The sequence below is a fragment of the Schistosoma mansoni genome, chromosome 2, assembly GCF_000237925.1.
Source record: "Schistosoma mansoni strain Puerto Rico chromosome 2, complete genome".
In the NCBI taxonomy this organism is placed as follows: Eukaryota; Metazoa; Platyhelminthes; class Trematoda; order Strigeidida; family Schistosomatidae; genus Schistosoma; species Schistosoma mansoni.
Window position 1 is genome coordinate 19727534 of NC_031496.1, and position 5796 is coordinate 19733329.

The window sequence follows — 5796 nt, forward strand, 5'->3', positions numbered from 1 at the left end:
GCTGAAGTAAAAAAAATTGAATTCTAACATAATTACGAATGACTAAGCATGATTTATGAACAAAATGATTTTCATTGCTGAAAATAATTGGCGGTATTTTAGTGGCTAAAAAGTACTTAACTGTTAACCGTTGATTCGCGGATTCGAACCCGAGTCCACTTAATTTTGAGAAGCTGATTAGTATTATGAACCATCGGGCATAAAAAAACTTGTTTGTATCACTTTTTAATGATAAATTCCGCGAAAATGTGATCTCATCAAAGTCTACTATAAACGAAGGATATAGATCGATGAGAAACATTAAACAAGTTATGTGCATCATATTAACATTGGGGATGAAAAAAGTAGTGAAATTTGATATGAAATCGGATGAGAAAATAGTGTGGCTTGCAAAAGAATATCTAAATAATTATAACAATAAATTCAAGTTGACGTATTTTGAAATGTAAGTTCGAACACATTTATGAAACATTAAGACCACTTTTTTCTTCAGTAAAATGACTCTCAATAAATAGGCGTAAGAATTGCAGCTTTATTCGTATATAGGCTAAATTGTTCACAGAACTTTGAGAGTCAGTTTTACAAGGAATTCCTATATGATCTCATTTAAAATTAATGGGGGAAGATTTTTAAGGTTACACAACCAAATTACACCTTTTTGAAGACAGTTAATCACAAATAATTTATACAATTTGTAGTTATATTAGAAATAGTGGAATGAACTGTTTCATCATATGTTCAGATCCTGCTTATGTTTCGCCAGTAAAATGACAATTTAAAATGCACATAATCAAGTCACAACTGTGTTCAAAAGGTATTTTATACTCTCAATAAAATCCGAAGGTTCTGGGCTAGATTCAGGGTGCAACTGTGGATGCTCACTGTTAAAGAGTTATGAACTAGGAAAAAACAACAGTTTTAAATCCTCCTTTCCAGGTTTTCAGTAGTTCTTTAGTTGATATCAGTTAGTAATGAAAGCTATCCCTGGGTAATTTCATGAAGATGATTTGATTATTCGACCCATAATAACTTATATTGGCTCCAATTGGTTGAATTCATTGAATTTTGGTAGTTGATTATCATCCTTTTACATGTCAATTTATAAATTTTATACGTATTTGTTTAAAAAAATAACACAAACCCTATACATCAGCAATTACACAAGTAAATTGATAATTAGATCATTTTTGATCCCATAGATCAATGTAGCTTATTCCTGCACATTTATCATGGTCCGTCTTCCGAAATTATCAGTATGAGGCTTTATGGAGAATGTCATGTTACTGAAATCCCGATCCAAATCAAGTTAGACAACCAATGTAAACCAGAAAACACTGGGTAGTTGTCTCACAGTAGTGTGGGAATTGTCAACAATGTGCATCCAGTCATTCAGTCAGTCACAACGTAGAACTCCGTACGTACGTACATCAGTTCGAGTTGTCATACCACATTAACACAGGGGTGCAGTTGTCGATTCAAGTCCCATAGTGGTAGAAGTAGTAAGAGTATAAGCAATAAACCGAAAGATTAGGGTTTGAAGAGGTTATTTGAACGAGTATAATCCTGTGAAATAAATTTGAAAAGAGAAAAAAGATAGAGACATGAAGAATTCAGAAGCTTAGAATTTGGCAGAACACAAAGAGTGGATGCATCTACGCCATTGTAAACAATTTTGAGCCATGTCATTCAAGGTCTCTAACCATCTATTGCTATCATCTCGCGGATCCCAACCAGGTAGTCTACACCTACCAACATGGCTCAGTCTACTTGTCAGTGTGCATCCACGACCCCACCATCGTGAAGAGCAGACTAGAGAAAACCAGCCTGATTTCCACCCTGAACGTCTCTGTATAGACCAGATGTTCACACTACGTCAGGTCCTAGAACATAGACACACATTCAGACGTCCCACAATAGTAGTATTTCTCGACCCTAGGGTGGCATTTGACTCCGTTGATCGTGAGGTTCTATGGCAGTGTTTGTCACTGAAAGGAGTATCAAAGAAGTACATTAACCTCATAAAAGCTCTCTACTCGAACACAACTGGTCGAGTTAGAGCCTATGGAGAACTGTCATCAGAATTGGTTACCTTAAGTGGTGTTCGTCAGGGCTGTCAACTTTCCCCATTCTTGTTTAACTTTGTCACTGACATGCTTTTAGAGATAACAATTTCATCACCTAAATCTCCAGGAGTTGAACTTTTACCGGGAGGCTCACTTGTTGACTTAGAATACGCCGATGACATATATCTATTTGGTGAAGACGTTGACAAGATGCAGTCTTCTGACCACTATAGGCAACTATGCAGTCATGTTCGGGATGCGATCCTCCCCCTCGAAGTGCAAAATGTTACTTCAGGATTGGGTTGCATCGGCATCTGAACTAATGATAGGGAGTGAAGTAGTTGAGCATGTTGACCGCTTCACTTATCTTGGTAGTCTCATTAGCCCTTGTGGTCTGGTGTGTGACGAAATCTCAGCACGGATGCAGAAGGTTCGTTTAGCTTTCTCTAACTTGAGTCGTTTATGGCGTAGGCGAGATATCCGTCTAGCAACCAAAGGACGTGTTTACTGTGCAGCAGTTCGTTCCTTCCTACTTTATGGCAGTGATACTGCACAAGTGCCCAAACTGAAGCAGGTGGTTTTCTTAGGGGGCCACAACTGGAGCCTTGGACCTAAAGATCTGATCCACAAGGCAGTGGAACATCGTGAGGAGATGCAGTCCCATGGAAGCCGGTGACCAACGATTGATTCCTACGCCATTTGTTCCCTCAGGATACTGGAGCCCATGTGCACCATTGGTTTGGAATCATGGTTTTCCAACTCCCCTAGGTGGACTCGCCGTGTCTATCGACCCGGTTAGAGAGCTGAACACTCGCTTTTCGTCCTCTCAATTTTGTAAACAACACCCCCGCCACGAGAAGGCATTGAGTAGGACTTCCCTGGCAGAGGCTATATACGCGTGGCCATGTGAGAGCTTTCGAGAGGGAGAGCAATGAAAAACATGACCGGTAAGAGTAGATGATATTCGTAGGCTGCTAGTATTCGATCATAGGTGTCTTCGAAGCATTGTTCATATATCCTGGGACCACCGGGTAAGTAATGCAGTTGTTAGGAAACGGGTACTAGGTAAGGATGGCAAATCGATTGATGAAGTAGTGAAACTTCATCAGTTGAGATGGCTGGGACACATGTTACGTATGCCCAACCACCGACTGCCCCAACGTGCAATGCTTTATGGTGTAGGAGCAGGTTGGAAGAAAGTTAGGGGCGGCCAGACCAAAACGTGGCACAAATCCATGAAGTCACTGACAAGTGGACTGAGCCATGTTGGTAGGTGTAGACTACCTGGTTGGGATCCGCGAGATGATAGCAATAGATGGTTAGAGACCTTGAATGACATGGCTCAAAATTGTTTACAATGGCGTAGATGCATCCACTCTTTGTGTTCTGCCAAATTCTAAGCTTCTGAATTCTTCATGTCTCTATCTTTTTTCTCTTTTCAAATTTATTTCACAGGATTATACTCGTTCAAATAACCTCTTCAAACCCTAATCTTTCGGTTTATTGCTTATACTCTTACTACTTCTACCACTATGGGACTTGAATCGACAACTGCACCCCTGTGTTAATGTGGTATGACAACTCGAACTGATGTACGTACGTACGGAGTTCTACGTTGTGACTGACTGAATGACTGACCATATGAGGTCGAACCCAGGGCCTTCAAGTCTCGAGACGGGGGCTTAACCTTTTGACTACTAGGTCGATCTGATGGTTTAGATAACTAAATTCAACCAATGTACGATATTGCGCAGGAATCTCCCATTGTTTTTGGTAACTGCCGCACAATCAAGAGGATCGAATTTCACTGGTCACGGTTTCTTACTAGAACTCTCAAAATTCCCTCTAAAAATTGCATATCATTACTATAGAAAAACAGACATGCTACAGGCTGATGTTCTAGAAGAACATTAATCGTTTAACATGGTAAATTAGTTATAATTTTTGGTCAAAGCAGTAAGTTTTATGAAATTGTAAAATTGTAAATACTCATTTATTGACAAATAATGTACATTACCACCCAGTCTAATTAATTTAAATTCAACTATTGATCAGTACATTTAAAACACATTAAAAAACCCAATGTATTCAGAAATGGATTTTAGTTTATTTTTGATGCATAATAAATATTCATCTGTTATCTTTGTTCCCTTCCTTGTCACAAGCCCCTAGCATATAATCCAAACAAGTAATTAATATCACTTCGAAACGATGTTCACCTATTTTTCCCTACACTTAGAAGATTATCAAGAAATATCGCGGTTATAAAATGCTAAGCCAACGTAATAAGTATTAACGAGAAGAGCAAATTGATAAAAAAAAGAACTTACGCGATGTTGAATCTTCCTTTCTTTTGTGGTGAGCTGAGATAGTCATAATTCATCTGACAAAAATACGCCTCTGCAAAATGGAAATTAAAAAAAAATACATCAATTGTTACACAAGTAAAACTGCAACTTCTTAACATTATGAGACCATACACTTAAGTGTAACACATCAGTGTGAGGTTCGCTCTTGTGAAATACGTTTCCCGTTAGATAAATGTAGGCTTCACCAGTCGATACCAACAAATACACTTCTACTGGGTACCATTTAACGTCTAGTGATACTATTATAACGTAATATTAATTCTTAAATGTTACTACCGAAATGTAACTCCATAATTTCAAATAAACTGAGCACCGGATGGATTGTTTTAATTACACTAAATATTTTATTCATTTTATTCGCAAATCCGATAATTTATTTCGGTTATTTATTTATTCTCCGAAGACGCGAATTACGCTAAGCTGCAAAAGGTCAGAAATTCAACTTTCCACTCATTACGACACTACGAATGCATAATTGTTGACTATAAACAAACGTCGGCTAAGTATGGTAAATTGACTATATTTCGTTGCCTCACATTAAGTAACATTCAAGCTAATAAGTCTAGCTAGTTTAAATTGTTAAACTTAAAATAATTGGAAATTCACAAGCGGAATGATAACCGAAGAACACTAAACTGTTAAAAAAAAAATTGTATTGTAATTTAAATATTATTGGGAGAAAAGATTCATCTGTATATAGTAATCTCGTCAAATGATTCCTCAGAGTCTGACAGACGGCTTCAGCTTGTGTACACTAACATCGCATGACTGCCACCAACATTAAAACCTTTATACACACATTTACAGCTATTGATCATTCCGTTAGATAGGCTATTGTATGTTCGATCATCAAATCCTATGTATAACCTGTTTTCTTCATTTTTCAGACTGCTTGATTTCCATTTTCGACGTCCCTTTCACACTGATTATTGATCCCGAAACCAAGTTTCAATCAGTATTATTTGGCAAGTTTACTTGCCTTTTTGCGGTTTATTATATCAGTGAAACGATGGCCACCCAACAGCGAGATGCTTAGTAGTCAGACTCTACCACCAACTGAAAATCTCTCTCGTGGCCCAGACTAAAACCTTACGAAGAGAGATGATGCTTTACCACTAACATTTCTAATACGGTTGAATGAAATAACCTACATGGGACACTGAACACTGACCAGGTATAGTTAGGTATTTAATCAATGCATATACCCCAGTGACAATCTTTCTAGACCACCATGTGTAGCGGAGAGGCTTGTGGTATGTTGGACTGGTGCCTAGAAGTATAAATATGCTGGAATTCTCTTTCGGTGGCAGGCACATATCTGACGATATTTTTCACCTCGCTATGTTAATGGGCAGTCAGAAGAC